Raw genomic sequence first — 18,760 nt, 5'->3', positions numbered from 1 at the left:
CGCAGCTGCTGGACTTCAGACCTGATGAAGGTCCTGTCCTGGGCGCTGCACCGTCTGCTCCTGGTGGCGACGGGTTTGCAATCCGGGGTTAGGTTTGCAAAAAGGGAAGGTGGGTCGATCTTAAAGGTCGCGAGGCCGCACACAGTAAGGGCTGGTAGGGGCCCGCCGAATTTCAGAGGCTCTGGATGTTGCACTGGAAGTCCAGGCCGAGTAGCAAGGCAGCGCAGAGGTTGGGGAGGACGTAGAGGCGGAAGCCGCTGAACTCCACATCCTGGACAGTGAGAGTGGCGAAGCAGTACCCCCAGATCGCCACGGAGTTGGTTGGCCGCCGCGTGGCACAGGCGTGGGATCGGCTGAGGGCAGTCACTGATGGGGTCCACGATGGGGCGGCCATCTGCGGAGTCCACGATGCACAGGTGGGGTGGGCCGCGCGGTTGGGGGCACAGGCCTGAATGTTTCGTAATGCGACCGTAAGTGAAAGCACTAGTTTTTTGGTTGTGGCGAGGTCGAGCATGGTCCCCTCTAAGAGGCGCTGGCGGATGTAGTCAGACCCTATGCCCATAACAAATGCGTCTCTCATTAGCAAATTCGAGTGTTCCGTGGCTTTATTACACTGAGATGTGTGGCCTCCTACAGCAGCTGACAAAATGGCTGCTGTACTGGGAGAACACATATTTATACTCTGCCTACTGGGCGGAACCAGCAGGCAGGGATCTACCCCCGTACCTGTAGTACAGCGGCCTTACTGTAAAGCACCTATATCAACATCCTATATACACAATATATACATCAGTGGTGACTAGCACAAGCACCTCTTGTCAGAAAAGCACAAATCTCACACTCAAAAGTGCAGGAGCTTCTTTTTTAACATTGCCTCAAAATGATTGTGACTGCTGCTGAGTTAGGAAAAGGCTACTATATTATGAAATATTCCATGTTTTATAGAACTATCAACTGCAGTGCAAAAGTTGGTAAAAAAGAAACAATCTACAGTGATTCCTCCATCGTACGATGTACGTGTAAACAAAGGAAAAAATACTGAGTAAGACTATTCTAGTGACAAATTCAGTACAAAAGTACTTCAGTTATATTAAATCAAATTATCTTCTTTTCTCTTTGAAAACATTTTTTAAAATTCATTTTATGGACTTGGGCGCCACTGACTAGACCAATATTCATTGGCCATCCCTATATGTCCTTGAGAAGATGGTGGTGAGCTGTCTTCTTGAACCGCTGCAGTCCATGTGGTGGAGGTACAGCAGTACTGTTAGGGAGGGAGTTCTAGGATTTTGACCCAGCGACAGTGAAGTAACTGTGCTGTGTTTCAAGTCAGAATCGTGAGTGACTTGGAGGGGAGCTTCCAGGTGGTGGTGTTTCCATGTATCTGCTGGCATTGCCCTTCTAGATAGCAGTGTTTGTGAATTTGAAAGGCACTGTCTAAGGAGCCTTGATGAGTTCCTGAAATGCACCTTGCAGATGGTGCACACTGCTGCTACTGTGCATCAGTGGTGGTGGTGCTGAATGTTTGTGGAAAGAGTTCCAATCAAGCAGGCTGCTTTGTCCAGGATGCTGTCAAGCTTCTTGAGTGTTGTTGGAGTTGCACTTTCCAGACAAAGTGGGGGGTATTCCATAACACTCCTGACTTGTGCATTGTAGACGAAAGAGAAAATGCTGGAAAATGCCTGACTAGTGCATTGTAGATGGTGGACAGGCTTTGGGAAGTCAGGAGGTGAGTTATTCACCACAGGATTCTTAACCTCTGGCCTGCTCTTGTAGTCACAGTATTTAGATGGCTAGTCCAGTTGCGTTTCTGGTCGATGGTAACCCCCAGGATGTTGACAATGGGGGATCAATGATGGTAATGCCATTGAATGTTAAGGGCGATGGTTAGATTTTTTCTTATTGAAGATGGTCATTGCCTAGCATTTGTGTGGTGTGAATGTTCACTTATCAGTCCAAGCCTAGATATTGTCCTGGTCTTGAGGCACTTGAACTAGTTTATGACGTGAGGAGTCACGAATGGTGCTAAACATTGTGTAATAATCAGCAAACCTCTGACCTTATAATGAAGCAAGGTCATTGAGAAAGCAGCTGAGGATAGCTGTGCCTAGGACACTCCTCTGAGGAACTCCTGCAGTCAGTGATGTCCTGGAGATGACTGACCTCCAACAGTCACAACCATTTTCCTTCATGTCAGGTATGACTCCATCAAGCAGAGAGTTTTCCCCCTCATTCTCATTGACTCCAGTTTTACTGGCTCCTTGATGCCACACGGGGTCAAATGTGGCCTTGATATCAAGGGCGGTCACTCTCATCTCACCTCTTGAGTTCCGTTCTTTTGTCCATGTTTGAACCAAGGCTGTAATGAAGTCAGGAGCTGAGTTACCTGGCGGACCTAAACTGCACAGCAGTGAGAAGGTTATTGCTAAGCAGGTTCCATTTGACAGCACCATTGATGACCCCTTTGTCACTTTACTGATGATCAAGAGTAGACTGAGGGGGTGGTAAATGGCCAGGTTGGATTTGTCCTGCCTTTTGTATTTCTTTGTTCTTTGTTAGGACAAACCTGGGTAGATGCCAGCCTTGTAGCTGCCGTGGAACAGCTTGGCTAGGGGTGCAGCATGTTCTGGAGCATAAGTCTTCAGTACCATTGCTAGAATATTGTCGGGGCCCTGGTCTTTGCAGGATCCAGTACCTTCAACTATTTCTTGATATCACATCGAATGAATTGAATTGGCTGAAGGCTAGCATCTGTAATGTTGGGGACCTCCAGAGGAGGCCAACATGGATCATTCACTCAGTACTTCTGGCTAATAACTGTGGCTAATAAGGCCTCAGCCTTATCTTCAGCACTTAGCTCCCCCATCATTGAGGATGGGGATATTTGTGGAGCCTCCTCCTCCAGTGAGTTGTTTACTTGTCCATCATTATTCATCGCTGGATGGAGCAGGACTCCAGAGCTTAACTCTGGCTTGTTCATTGTGGGATCACCTAGTACTGTCTATTACTTGCTGCTCATACTGTTTGATACCCAAGTAGCATTGTGTCATAGCTTCATCAGTTTGACACCTCATTTTTAGGTATGCCTGGTGATGCTCCTGGCATGTCCGCCTGCACTCCTCATTGAACCAGCGTTGATCCCCCGGCTTGGTGGTAATGGTAGGATGTGGGATATGCTGGGCAATGAGATTACAGATTGTGGTAAAGTACAATTCTGCTTCTGTTGATGGCCCACAGCACCTCATGGTTGCCCAGCCCTGAGTCGCAAGATCTATCTGAAATCTATCCCATTTAGCAAGGTGGTAGTGCCAGACAACACTGATGCCTCAAACAAAAGTGTTTTGCCTTAGTTTTGAGTTGTTCCAATTTTGGGATGGGAATCTAGCTTTACTGTTGGATTTGTACAGTGAAAAGCAGGAACCTCAGACACAATCACCAAAGAAAATCATCCAAAATCAGTGCCTTTGATCTCAGCCAAGGAAATCTTTGCACATATGCAGTTGAGAAAGCAAATTTTAATAGCAGAAAACACAACACTAAAAACTGAAAGGTGCTCAAAATGATATTGCTGCAGCCATCTGTTTGGCTCATACTTTGCCCAACACAGCAAGGTACACTGTCACAACCTTGATGCAGAAAGCATCATTCTCAAGCTGCTGCTCACTTTAGTATTCTGCTGCTAGATCACAGCAACCGAAAGAATCCTTTGAAGAATTTATCAATGGGGTTCCAGTGTGCAATCTGAAGGAGGTTGTTATGGATACCCTGCACAAAGAATTCAGCGTTGTGGAAACCTCAATCCCTGAGATGAAACATTAGCAGACCAGTGAAGAGAGGTACCTGAAACTTTCAGCAAAGCCCAGCGAAAAGAAAACATGAACACGACGAAAAGCAACTCCTTTATATTCTCCATACTAGGTACCATGCTCATATTGAATTATTTCCTCCAAGAGGCTAGAGGTGGAAAGCGTGAAAATAGAACTCAGCTCACTTTTTCAGAATAATGTAAAGAGATGTACTCAAAGGTCACCAGGAATGAACAAAAGTATAAACTCGAGTCATCATCATCGCACAGTAGGTACACTGGCTTTGAAATGTTGATATTACTTTTAATTATGTGTTAGCGGCACGGTGGCACAGTGGTTAGCACTGCTCCTCACAGTGCCAGGGACCCAGGTTCAATTCCATCTTTGGGTGACTGTGTGGAATTTACACTTTCTCCCGTGTCTGCGTGAACTTCTTCCAGGTTCTCCAGGTTAGGTGGATTAGCCATGCTAAATTGCCTCTTTGTGTCCCAAGATGTGCAGGTTAGGTGGGGTTGCGGGGATAGGGTGGAGCAGTGGGCCTTGGTGGGGTGCTCTTTCAGAGGATCGGTGCAGACGTGATGGGATAATGGCCTCTTTCTGAATTGTAGGAATTCTATGTTTCTATATGTGTTAATTATTATACTACATTTTTGGTTGTTGATAGAGTTATTGGTAATTGTTACTTAAACTTGAATCAATCGAGTGATTAATGCAATTCCAACAGCAATGCTCACACTCGTTTAATTAATTATATCAGCAGACCAGTCAGGCCTTAGCGTGCCTTGAGCCATTTTTGCATCTGCTTACTCAATCTGCTTGGTGAACCAGGGGACATGTTTACTCGCGACATCCTAAAGGGCACTAATACTACCCGACCTGCTGAGCATTTCCAGCATTTTCTGTTTTTATTGCTACTTTTATTGATTTGTGTATCACAAATCTCTTTGCTCCCCTACCCCAGTTAGACTTACTGAGACAGTGTAAAACCTTTGCGCCTACACCCCATGTTAAGCCATTCTTTTCCGTGTTCCAGATCAGATTTACTTCCTGCTCGACTCCTAGCAGCTGTTCCAACTACAATGAACCACCCGTTTTAACAGTACAGGTGCCTTTAAGTTGCACCAAGACTTTAGAGTGTTCCCCCCTCCAAAAATGAACGACATGTCCAGCATTGGCTATACACAGAAATTATGCTTATTAACAGGCAGTGTGAAGTCAACTAGCGTATGTATTTGAAACCACCGGAGCACCTGTTTTGGGGCTATCCAATTCAGCTCATTATGTCTTTTGCTCATTTAATGATTTCCCACTGTGTTCCTCCTCCACCTCTTTTCCCACTATTAGCTGGTCTGTAGAGTACCGCAATTAACTGTGGGCAGCACGGTAGCACAAGTGGATAGCACTGTGGCTTCACAGCGCCAGGGTCCCAGGTTCGATTCCCCGCTGGGTCACTGTCTGTGCGGAGTCTGCACGTTCTCCCCGTGTCTGCGTGGGTTTCCTCCGGGTGCTCCGGTTTCCTCCCACAGTCCAAAGACGTGCAGGTTAGGTGGATTGGCCATGCTAAAAATTGCCCGTAGTGTCCATAAGGGTTGGGAGGGGTTATTGGGTTGCGGGGATAGGGTGGAAGTGAGGGATTAATGTGGGTCGGTGCAGACTCGATGGGCCGAATGGCCTCCTTCTGCACTGTATGTTCTATGTAATCTATGTAATCTATGTAACATGATCAATCCCGCCTTACCCTCTGTCTCAATGTATATTGATTCTGTTTCTACCTTAAAATTAGTTATTTACCCCTTTTCAACAGCCATTTCTAATTACTTCAGTTACCCCAGCCACCCCTTCTTCCTTCCCTACCCTTTCTGAAGATATTTCAATATGCAATGTTTAACTGCCAGCCGAGTCTTTATTAAGCCAGGTTTCAGGTTTCCCTATTGCATCTAGCTCCTCACTACAAATTATTGCCTCTCGTTCCCGAGTTTATTTCGGACACTGTGCACATTGCTGTATAGACATTTTAATTTGTTTACTGTTGTACTCATTTTTAATTAAGTGATATAGGCTTGTGTTCTTTAACTAAGGCAGGAATTCTCTGGTTATTAGGGCTCACTTTTCCCGACGGCAGTGTATCCCCGCCCTCGGGTTTCCTGGTAGCATGGGGTAGTTTCAATGGGAAATTCCATTGACAAGCAGCGGGAAGATAGAATCCTGTCACCAGCGAACGCCGCAGAGAATCTTGTCCGAAATCTGGGGCGAAATTCTCCCCCAACGGCGGGATGCCCGCCGACTGGCGCCAAAGCCGGCGCAAATCAGACGGGCATCGCGCCGGCAAAAAGGTGCGGAAGTCTCCGCATCTTTGGCGGCCTAGCCCCAACATTGAGGGGCTAGGCCGACGCCGGAGGGATTTCCGCCCCGCCAGCTGGCGGAAATGGCGTTTGTTGCCCCGCCAGCTGGCACGGAAATGCGGCGCATGCGCGGGAGCGTCAGCGGCCGCTGTCAGTTTCCCCGCGCATGCGCGGGAGCGTCAGCGGGCGCTGAAAGTTTCCCGCGCATGCGCAGTGGGAAGAGTCTCTTCCGCCTCCGCCATGGTGGAGGCCGTAGCGGAGGCGGAAGGGAAAGAGTGCCCCCACGGCACAGGCGGTGGGCCCCGATCGCGGGCCAGGCCACCATGGGGGCACCCCCCGGGGTCAGATCGCCCCGCGCCCCCCCCCAGGACCCCGGAGCCCGCCCACGCCGCCTGGTCCCGCCGGTAAATACCAGGTTTGATTTACGTCGGCGGGACAGGCAATTCCTGGGCGGGACTTCGGACCATCCAGGCCGGAGAATCCAGCGGGGGGTCCCGCCAACCGGCGCGGCTGGATTCCCGCCCCCGCCCAATCTCCGGGAGCGGAGACTTCGGCGGGGGCGGGGGCGGGATTCACGGCGGCCAACGGCCATTCTCCGACCCGGCGGGGGGTCGGAGAATGACGTCCCTGCTCTCTGGCCATTTATGCTACCCTTATTTCTTAACCTCGGTCTGATGTTGTGTATTGTTGTGCATATGAGACTAACTCATATTCAGCTGTAGGAGGTCATGATTAAACTAATGTTATTCACATCGCCCCAGCAGAGAGGGCAGCAGACTATACGCTATAATTAAATGTCTTACAACACCAGGTTAAAGTCCAACAAATTTGTTTCGAATCACTAGCTTTCGGAGCGCAGCTCCTTCCTCAGGTGAATTCCTCATTCACCTGAGGAAGGAGCAACGCTCCGAAAGCTAGTGATTCGAAACAAACCTGTTGGACTTTAACCTGGTGTTGTAAGACTTCTTACTGTGCCCACCCCAAACCAACGCCGGCATCTCCACATCATGAGCGGGATTCTCCGACCCCCCCGCCGGGTCGGAAAATCCCCGGGGGGGGGGGGGTGTTGCAAATCCCGCCCCGCCGCCCTGCTGATTCTCGGGCGGGGACGGGGCTCACGCAACGCCGGTCGGGTCTATTGGCAGCGGCCCCCTCCCCCAGCAATTCTACGGGCCCCGATGGGCCGAGCGGCCACCCGCTTTTGGCTAGTCCCGCTGGCCTGAGTTAGACATACGGCGGGACCTGGCAGGTAAGTCAGCTGGAAGCGGTCCTCGGGGGGGCGTTGGGGGATCTGACCTGGGGGGGGGGGGGGGGGGGGGTGGGTGGCCTGACCCGCAATCGGGGTGCACCGATCTGTGGGTGGGCCTGTGCCGTGGGGGCACCCCTTCCTTCCGCGCCGGCCCCTGTAGGGCTCCACCATAGCCGGCGTGGAAAAGACAACCCCTTGCGCATGCGCCAGAATACGCCGACCGGTCTGCACATGCGCGGAACAATGCCGGCGGTTCCGCACATGCGCGAGATCACGCGGGCCCTTTGGCGCATGCGCTAACTCACGCAGACACTTCGGTGCCAGCTGACGCGGCGCCAATCCCTCCGGCGTCCGGATGTGCGGAGAATGGAAGTTCGGGAGGAGAATGCTTAGACCCAGGCTATTAGAATAGATGGCATTGAGGTACGTAGGAAAGAGGTGTTGGCAATTCTGGACAGGCTGAAAATAGATAAGTCCCCGGGGCCTGATGGGATTTATCCTAGGATTCTCTGGGAAGCCAGAGGTATGGAGGGAAAATCTTATGAGGAAAGGCTGATGGACTTGAGGTTGTTTTTGTTAGAGAGAAGAAGGTTAAGAGGAGACTTAATAGAGGCATACAAAATGATCAGAGGGTTAGATAGGGTGGACAGTGAGAGCCTTCTCCCGTGGATGGAAATGGCTAGCACAAGGGGACATAGCCTTAAACTGAGGGGTAATAGATATAGGACAGAGGTCAGAGGTAGGTTCTTTACGCAAAGAGTGGTGAGGCCGTGGAATGCCCTACCTGCAACAGTAGTGAACTCGCCAACATTGAGGGCATTTAAAAGTTTATTGGATAAGCATATGGATGATAATGGCATAGTGTAGGTTAGATGGCTTTTGTTTTTTGACTTCCCATGTCGGTGCAACATCGTGGGCTGAAGGGCCTGTACTGTGCTGTATCGTTCTATGTTCTATGTTCTATGTTCTATGACTGTTGACGCTGGAGTGGTTCGCACCGGTTTTCCCATCGGCGTGGGGACTTAGTCCCCGGAAAGGAGAATCCCGCCCAACGTCTATAATAAAATTCTCAGATCTTGCAATGTATGACATCTGACTTTTAATCTCATTTCCTATTTCTTGTATCTGCAGGCTTATATTATTTTAACAAGATGCCTCCCCACTCCATCTAACTAGTTTGAAGTCCGAACCACAATCCTATTGATTCTTTGTATGAGGACGTTGATCTCTTCTGGTTCTGGTGGACACTGCCTAAGCACTGCAGCTCCTGCCTGTCTCAGTACGGTGTATGCACAGTATAATTTTTTAAATAATTATGATGAAATGTGCTTTGCAACAAGTTCCCACAAAGTGCCAGACAATGGCAAGGCTACATTTACTTTCCATTCTTAGGTACACTCAGAACAAAATGCTGGGCCTACTTCTTGATTCCTTGGTGTGCTGTTGGCTAAGTAAAGGATTCCATGTACAATGAAGAACCAGGAAACGTATGTCCAAGTCAGGATGGTGTGTGACTTGGGGAGGAACTGGGAGGAAATGGTGTTCGCATAACCTTGCTGCTTTAGCCCTTCTTGGTGGTAGAGGTTGAGGAGTTGAGAGGTGCTGTCATTGTAACCTTGGTGAGTTGCTGTAGTGTATCCTGTCGAATCAAAGAACACTGGTGGAGGAAGGATAGGTTGAGACTAGTTGCAGGGCATCAATCAAGCAAACTGCTCTGTCCTGGTGTTGCACTTCTTTTTTTAAAAATATGTTTATTCAAATTTTTCCAACAAAATTTTTGTAACAAACAAACCCCCCCCCATAACAAAAAGAACACAAACACCACAATCAAAAATAATAAGCTACTTATACATTGGGTTTCTCCTGTATATATTAACCCCCCCATATGACATTCAAAAGTACCCTTGGGGAAAGCCCCCCCACCCGCCCAAATACCCCCCCGAAAGAGCCACCCCCCCCCCTCCACCCCCCCACCCCCCCCCCCCACCCCACCCCCCTGGGTTGCTGCTGCTGCTGACCTCCTCCTAGCGCTCCACTAGATAGTCTAGGAACGGTTGCCACCACCTGGAGAACCCCTGCACAGACCCTCTCAAGGCAAACTTTATCCTCTCCAGCTTAATGAACCTTGCCATGTCATTTATCCAGGCTTCCACACTGGGGGGCTTCGCATCCTTCCATAATAGCAAGGTCCTCCACCGGGCTACCAGGGACGCAAAGGCCAGGATTCTTTCGCCTCTTTCGCCTCCTGCAATTCCGGCTCATCCGTTACCCCAAATAGTGCCAACCCCCAACTCGGCTTGACCTGGACTTTCACCACCTTGGACATAGTCCTCGCGAAACCCCTCCAAAACCCATCCAGTGCTGGGCACGACCAGAACATGTGGACGTGATTCGCCGGGCTTCCCGAGCACCTCCCACATCTGTCCTCCACCCCAAAGAAGCTACTCAACCTCGCCCCTGTCATATGCGCTCTGTGAGTAACCTTGAATTGTATTAGGCTGAGCCTGGCGCAAGAGGAAGAGGAGTTAACCCTACTCAGGGCATCAGCCCACAGATCCTTATCAATCTCCTCCCCAAGCTCCTCCTCCCACTTTCCCTTTAGCTCCTCTACCGAAATCTCCTCCTCTTCTTTCATCTCTTGATAGATCGCCAAAACCTTGCCTTCTCCGACCCATACACCCAAAATCACCCTGTCTTGAATCCTCTGTGCCGGGAGCAACGGGAATTTCCTCACCTGCCGCCTCACAAACGCCCTCACTTGCATGTACCTGAAAGCATTTCCCGGGGGTAACCCAAACTTCTCCTCCAGTGCCCCTAGGCTCGCAAACGTCCCATCTATAAACAGGTCCCCCATTCTTCTGATCCCTGCCCGATGCCAGCTCCGAAACCCCCCATCCATCCTTTCTGGGACAAACCGATGGTTCTCCCGAATCGGGGACCAAACCGAGGCTCCCACCTCGCCCCTATGCCGTCTCCACTGCCCCCAGATCTTCAACGTTGCCGCCACCACAGGACTCGTGGTGTACCTTGTCGGCGAGAGCGGCAGCAGTGCCGTCACCAGTGCCCTCAGGCTCGTGCCCCTGCAGGACGCCATCTCCAACCTCTTCCATGCCGCCCTCTCTCCCTCTATTACCCACTTACGGATCATCGCCACGTTGGCTGCCCAATAGTAGCCGCACAGATTCGGCAGCGCCAGCCCTCCCCTGTCCCTGCTACGCTCCAGAAACACCCTCTTTACCCTCGGGGTCTTATTTGCCCACACAAAACCCATGATGCTCCTACCTACCCGTTTAAAAAAGGTCTTGGTAATCATAATGGGAAGGCACTGGAACACAAAGAGAAACCTCGGGAGGACCATCATTTTAACCGACTGTACCCTGCCCGCTAGCGAGAGTGGCAGCACATCCCATCTTTTGAAATCCTCCTCCATCTGCTCCACCAACCGCGTCAAATTGAGCTTGTGCAGTTCCTTTCCGCCCTCTTCAATGGTAGGTCGTCTATCCCCCTTCCCTGTCCCCTGGATGCACCACAAAGAGCTCACCTTTTCCTACGTTGAGCTTATAGCCCGAGAAGTCCCCAAACACCCTTAGGATCCGCATGACCTCCACCATCCCCTCCACTGGATCTGCTACATACAGCAACAGGTCGTCCGCATACAGCGACACCCAATGTTCCTCTCCCCCTCGGACCAACCCCCTCCATTTCCTGGACTCCCTTAGTGCCATGGCCAAAGGTTCGATTGCCAATGCAAACAACAAGGGGGACAGGGGGCACCCCTGCCTCGTCCCTCAGTACAGTCGAAAGTACTCCGACCTCCGCCGATTCGTAGCCACACTCGCCACCGGAGCTCTGTATAGGAGCCTGACCCAACTGATAAACCCCTCCCCGAAACCAAACCTCCGCAACACTTCCCAAAGATACTCCCACTCCACCCGGTCGAAGGCCTTCTCCGCGTCCATAGCTGCCACTATCTCCGCCTCTCCCTCCACCGATGGCATCATAATCACGTTGAGGAGCCTCCGCACATTAGTGTTTAGCTGCCTGCCCTTTACAAATCCCATCTGGTCCTCATGAATCACCCCACGGACACAGTCCTCAATTCTCATAGCCAGCACTTTTGCCAGCAACTTAGCATCCACATTGAGGAGCGAGATCGGTCTATACGACCCACATTGCAGTGGGTCCTTCTCCCGCTTCAGAATCAGCGAGATCAGCGCCCCGGACATTGTCGGGGGCAGGGTCCCCCCCTCCCTTGCCTCATTGAAAGTCCTCACTAACAACGGGCCTAGCAGGTCCACATATTTCTATAGAACTCAACCGGGAACCCATCTGGCCCCGGGGCCTTCCCCGCCTGCATGTTACCCAATCCTTTAACCAGCTCCTCCAACCCAATTGGCGCCCCTAAACCAGCCACCTCCTGCTCCTCCACCCTCAGGAACCTCAGTTGATCCAAAAATCGTCGCATCCCCTCTTCCCCCGCTGGGGGCTCAGATCTGTACAGCTCCTCATAGAGGTCTTTAAATACCTCATTTACTCTCACCGCACTCCGCACCGTATTCCCCCTGCTATCCTTAACTCCACCTATCTCCCTCGCTGCCACCCTCTTACGGAGCTGGTGTGCCAGCATCCGGCTCGCCTTCTCCCCATACCCGTATGTCGCCCCCTGTGCTTTCCTCCACTGTGCCTCTGCTTTCCCTGTGGTCAACAGGTCAAACTCTGTCTGGAGGCTTCGCCGCTCCCTAAGTAGCCCCTCCTCAGGGGCCTCTGCATATCTCCTGTCCACCCTTAAGATCTCCCCCACCAACCTCTCACTCTCCCTGCCCTCTCTCTTCTCCCTGTGGGCCCTAATGGAGGTTATCTCTCCCCTGACCACCGCCTTCAACGCCTCCCAGATTACCCCCACCTGCATCTCTCTGTTGTCATTGGCCTCCAAGTATCTCTCAATGCACCCCCGCACCCTCCCGCACACCTCCTCATCCGCCAGTAATCCCACATCAAGACGCCACAGCAGGCGCTGGTCCATCTCCTCTCCTAACTCCAGCTCCACCCAGTGTGGGGCGTGGTCTGAGATGGCTATGGCCGAATACTCCGTTCCTTCCACTTTCGGGATTAGCGCCCTACTTAACACAAAGAAATCTATCCGGGAGTAGGCTCTATGTACATGGGAAAAGAATGAGAATTCCCTGGCCAAGGGCCTAGCAAACCTCCATGGATCCACTCCCCCCATCTGGTCCATAAACCCCCTAAGCAACTTGGCCGCTGCCGGCCTCTTCCCCGTCTTGGATCTGGAGCGATCTAATGCTGGATCCAGCACCGTGTTGAAATCCCCCCCTATTATCAAGCTTCCTGCCTCCAGGTCCGGAATCCGACCCAGCATACGCTTCATAAATCCGGCATCATCCCAGTTCGGGGCATATAGGTTTACCAGTACCACCCACACCCCCTGCAACCTATTGCTCACCATCACATATCGACCTCCATTCTCCACTACAATATTCTTGGCCTCAAACGACACCCGCTTCCCCACCAGTGTTACAACCCCTCTGTTCTTCGCATCCAGCCCCAAATGGAATACCTGTCCTACCCATCCTTTTCTCAACCTGACCTGGTCTTCCACCTTCAAATGTGTCTCCTGAAGCATGACCATGTCTGCCTTCAATCCCTTTAAGTGCGCGAACACTCAGGCCCTCTTAACCAGCCCATTCAGGCCCCTCACATTCCAAGTCATCAGCCGGATTGGGGGGCTTCTCAACCCCCCCTCCCTGCCGACTAGCCATCTCCTTTTCTAGGCCAGTCACGTGCCCGCGCCTCCCGCACCCTCCAGTCCCCCAGACGGCGGACCACCACCCCGACCACCACTCCTATTTCAAGTTCCCCATTGGCCAATGCAGCAGCAACCCTATACCCACCCCCCTCCCCCCGCTAGATCCGTATCTAGCTCTTTTGCTCCCCCCATAACACTCCCGTAAGCTGACTCCTGCTGACCCCGGCTCTCCCGCCTTCCCATCGATCCCCCCCCCCGCCCCCCCGTGTGGGAATCCTCCCTCCCCCTCAGTCAGTGTGCGCTTCTCCGACCCCCACCGCCGTCCTTCCCTAGCACAGGAAAAGCCCGCGCTTTCCTGAGCCGGCCCTTCCCCCTCTAGCGCAGCTCCTTTTGCGGCCTTATCTCAATTCCCCCATCCCCGGGCCTCCCCTCCCTCCAACTCCGGCGCCCACACTCTCCCACAGCCTCCCCATCAAATCCCTTCAACCATCCCCATCCAGCACCCAACTAAGGGAACATTCCCTACACGTAGTTAATCCCCCCTCCGTTCTAAGCGCGGAAACAATCTTCGCTTCCCCGCCCCGGCCCCCCCCCCCCCAGTCTTCGGCGCGGGAAAAAAGCCCGCGCTCTCCACCTACCAGGCCCCGCCACCAACCAAAACAGTGCCCAACCCGCCCCATCCACCCTTCCCAACCCGAAAGAGAAAAACACAGAGAAAAAGAAACCCAAAACAATGCAAAGGCCCCCCCCCGCCCCGAACCAAAAATAGGCATAACATATCCATCGCTGTCCCCAATCGCCCATCCCGACCCTCAGTCTGTGTCCAGCTTCTCGGCCTGAACAAAGGCCCACGCTTCCTCCGGAGACTCAAAATAATGGTGCCGGTCCTTGTAGGTAACCCACAATCACGCCGGCTGCAACATGCCAAACTTCACCCCCTTCCTGTGCAGCACCGCCTTCGCTCAATTATACCCGGCCCTCCTCTTCGCCACTTCCGCACTCCAGTCCTGATATATCCGAACCTCCGCGTTCTCCCACCTGCTGCTCCTCTCCTTCTTGGCCCACCTGAGCACACACTCCCAATCGATGAGCCGATGGAACCGCACCAGCACTGCCCGCGGAGGCTTGTTAGCTTTGGGCCTCCTCGCCAACACTCTATGGGCCCCTTCCAGCTCCAGGGGCCACTGGAAGGACCCCGCTCACATCAGCGAGTTCAACATGGTGACCACATAGGCCCCCACGTCCGGCCCCTCCAGCCTCTCCGTGAGGCCCAGAATCCGCAGATTCTTCCACCTCGACCGATTCTCCATCTCCTCGAAGCGCTCCTGCCATTTCTTGTGGAGCGCCTCCTGCGCCTCCACCTTTACCGCCAGGCCTAAGATCTCGTCATCATTGTCAGAGATCTTTTGTCGAGCCTCTCGGATCGCCACCCCCTGGGCCGTCTGTGTCTCCGGCAGCTTATCAATAGAAGCCTTCATCGGCTCTAGCAGGTCCGTTTTAATCTCTCTGAGGCAGCGCTGGATACCCTCCTGTTGCTCCTCCACCCACTGCCTCCACACTGCCTGGTCTCCGCCCGCCACCATTTTGTCCTTCTTCCCTCCCTTCTCCTGGTCCACCACCACCTTTTTTGTCGCCCCGCTCCGAGTTAAAGCCATATGCTGACGGGGAGCTATTATTAACTCCTTCCCACACCGGGAAACGTCGAAAAAGTGCCCTTGGGGGCCCTGAAAAGAGCCCAAAAGTCCGTTTTTGCGAGAGCCGCCGAATATGCGACTTAGCTCCGCATAGCCGCAACCGGATGTCTCGAGAGGGAATCCTTTTGGCAGTGTTCGCTTCACCAATCTGCCCCAAAATGTCTGTGGAAACTCCTGAAAAAGGTCTGAGAGACCGTTCCAGACGGGAGCTGCCGAATGCGTGACCTACTCCTCCATGGCCGCCACCGAAAGCCTTGACCCCGCTTCTTCAGTGGCCTTGGTGAGATCTTTTCACAGTTGTTCCCTCTGCTGCTAGAATTCACCTTTGATACAGGCCCTCAGGTCAGCTTGCAGCTTTAAGCTTGCCCTTCCCCCACCTGCATGTTGGAAGAGGCCCTGTTTATCCTGCAGTTGCAGCCAAATCTTTTACTGTTTCTGCCGGGTCTGGCAACCAAGAGACATACCATTCCTGGGGGACACTGTCGGGGGAATGTTGCAGCCTTCTTCCCACACCGGGAAATGTCAAACAAATGTCAAACAAATGTCAAACAAATGCCGTGGGGGCACAGTAACGAGCCCAAAAGTACGTTCCAAGCAGGAGCTACCGAATATGCGACCTAGCTCTGCATAGCCGCACCAGGAAGTCCTCGTGTTGCCCGTTTTGAGTAGTGGCTGAACCTCTCCAAGTAACTGGTAAATACAGTGGAGGCCTTGGAAGTGAGCAACTGCTTCCAGACTACTGAGCCTCTCTGCTGCTTTTGTAGCCACAGGATTAGTGGGAAGCCAGTGGGTTGCAAAACGTACCAGCCTCCCCGAACAGGCGCTGGAATGTGGCGACTAGGGGCTTTTCACAGTAACTTCATTTGAAGCCTACTTGTGACAATAAGCGATTTTCATTTCATTTAAAAGCAAGCAGAGGACAACTAAAAAAGCAATAAGGGGAGAGAAGATGAAATATGAGTGCAAGTTAGCTAGTAATTGTGATAGGCTATATTAGGGGTATTGCGGTACATAGGTGGGATGTACCTTATACTGTAGTATTAGTGGTAGAACCTGCCTGCTGGTTCTGCCCAGCAGGCGGAGCATAAGAGTCTGTGTTTCACCCACAGCAGTTATTCTGTACCGGAGCTGCTGGGGTAACTACTTGTTCATTAAAGCCTTCAATTGAGCTACAATCTCGCTTCAGTAGTGATTGATCGTGCATCAGTAATATAAAAGAAGATAGGAAGAGTTTATTTCAATATATAAAAGGTAAGAAAGAGGCAAAAATAGATATTGGACCACTGGAAAACATGGCTGGAGAAGTAATAATAAGAAACAAAGAAATGGCAGACGAACTGAATCGTTACTTTGCATCAGTCTTCACGGTGGAAGATACCCGTGAGATGCCAGAGCTCCAGGAGAATCATGGGGCAGAGGTGAGTGCAGTGGCTATCACTAAGGAGAAGGTTCTGGGGAAACTGAAAGGTCTGAAGGTGGATAAGTCACCTGGACCCGATGGACTACACCCCAGGGTTCTAAAAGAGATAGCTGAGGAGATTGTGGAGGCATTGGTGATGATCTTTCAGGAGTCACTGGAGGCAGGAAGGATCCCAGAGGACTGGAAAGTGGCTAATGTAACACCGCTGTTTAAGAAGGGAGGGAGACAGAAGACGGGAAATCAGTTAGCCTGATTTTAGAGTCCGTTATGAAAGATGAGATCGCAGAGCACTTGGAAGTGCATGGTAAAATAGGACTAATTCAGCACGGCTTTGACAAAGGGAGGTCATGTCCGACAAATCTGTTAGAGTTCTTTGAGGAGGTAACAAGGAAGTTAGACAAAGGAGAATCAGTGCAAGTGATATATTTAGATTTCCAGAAGGCCTTTGACAAGGTGCCGCATAGGAGATTGTTCAATAAGTTAAGAGCCGATGGTGTTAAGGGTATGATCCTGGCTTGGATAGAGGATTGGCAGACTGGCAGAAGGCAGAGAGTGGGGATAAAGGGGTCTTTTTCAGGATGGCAGCTGGTGACTAGTGGTGTGCCTCAGGGGTCGATGCTGGAACCACAACCTTTTACAATATACATAAATGATCTGGAAGAAGGAACTGAAGGCACTGTTGCTAAGTTTGCAGATGATACAAAGATCTGTAGAGGGACAGGTAGTATTGAGGAAGCAAGGGGGCTGCAGAAGGATTTGGACAAGCTAGGAGAGTGGGAAATGAATTGGCAAATGAAATCCAATGTGGAAAAGTCATAGAATCATAGAATTTACAGTGCTGAAGGAGGCCATTCGGCCCATCGAGTCTGCACCGGCCCTTGGAAAGAGCGTCCTACCCAAGCCCACACCTCCATCCTATCCCCGTAACCCATCAAGTCTACCCAACATTTTTGGACACCAAGGGCAATTTAGCATGGACAATCCACCTAACCCGCACATCTTTGGACTATGGGAGGAAACCGGAACACCAGGAGGAAACCCACAGATACACGGGGAGAACGTGCTGACTCCGCACAGACAGTGACCCAAGCCAGGAATCGAACCTGGGACCCTGGAACTGTGAAGTAACTGTGCTAACCACTATGCTATCATGTGAGGTTATGCACTTTGGAAGGAGAAATTTAGGCATAGACTATTTTCTAAATAGTGAAATGCTTCGGAAATCAAAAGCACAAAGGGACTTGGGAGTCCTTGTTCACGATTCTCTTAAGGTTAACGTACAGGTTCAGTCGGCAGTTAAGAAGGCATTCATGTCAAGAGGGCTAGAATACAAACTCAGGGATGTACTTCTGAGGCTGTATAAGGCTCTCGTCAGACCCCATTTGGAATATTGTGAGCAGTTTTGGGCCCGTATCTAAGGAAGGATGCGCTGGCCTTGGAAAGGGTCCAGAGGAGGTTCACAGGAATGATTCCTGGAATGAAGAACTTGTTGTATGAGGAACAGCTGAGGTCTCTGGGTCTGTAGTTGTTGGGAGTTTAGAAGGATTAGTGGGGATCTTATTGAAACTTATAGGATACTGCAAGGCCTGGATAGAGTGGACGTGAAGAGAATGTTTCCACTTGCAGGAAAAACTAGAAGCAGAGGACACCATCTCAGACTAAAGGGACGATCCTTTAAAACAGAGATGAGGAGGAATTTCTTCAGCCAGAGGGTGGTGAATCTGTGGAATTCTTTGCCGCAGAAGGCTGTGGAGGCCAAATCACTGAGTGTGTTTAAATCAGAGATAGATAGGTCTTGATTAATAAGGGGATCAGAGGTTATGGGCAGAATGCAGGAGAATGGTAGTGAGAAAATATCAGCCATGATTGAATGGCGGAGCAAACTCGATGGGCCGAGTGGCCTAATTCTGCTCCTATGTCTTATGGTCTTATGGTCACAGGTATGATAAACGGTACAGGTTAAAAATCTGGTCAGTGATGATCCCTCAAAGTATGGATGGCTTGTGATGGTACTGCTGTTGAAGATCAGGCAGAGGACTAGGATTTCTTCAAGATGGTTCTTACCTGGCACTATATGACATGAATAATTTCCAATCCTGGGTGTTGTTCAGGTTCTGTTCTCAGGTGGCATGGGCTGCTTCAGAGAGGAATTGTAATTGGAACTGAATACTTTTCAATTATCAGTAAGCAACCTTTGCTCTCACCTTATGATAAAGGGAAGGCCATTTGTTAAACAGCTGAAGGTAGTTGAGGCGCAGATCCTTCTCTGAATTAAGTAACATTTAAGTATTGGCAAGTGATTCAAAAATATGTCAAGTGTTAAGAACCTCACTGATGTTACATGTGACAGTGTCTCAAAACCCCGAAGGATAACATGAAACATTGCTCCTTAGTGGTGCATATTTGGAATTATTTTTTTCCAATTAAGGGGCAATTTAACATGGCCAATCCACCAACCCTGCACATCTTTGGGTTGTGGGGGTGA

Source organism: Scyliorhinus torazame, chromosome 2 (assembly GCF_047496885.1).
Source record: "Scyliorhinus torazame isolate Kashiwa2021f chromosome 2, sScyTor2.1, whole genome shotgun sequence".
In the NCBI taxonomy this organism is placed as follows: Eukaryota; Metazoa; Chordata; class Chondrichthyes; order Carcharhiniformes; family Scyliorhinidae; genus Scyliorhinus; species Scyliorhinus torazame.
The sequence above is the reverse complement of the archived record's forward strand: the minus strand, read 5'-3'. Positions refer to the sequence as shown.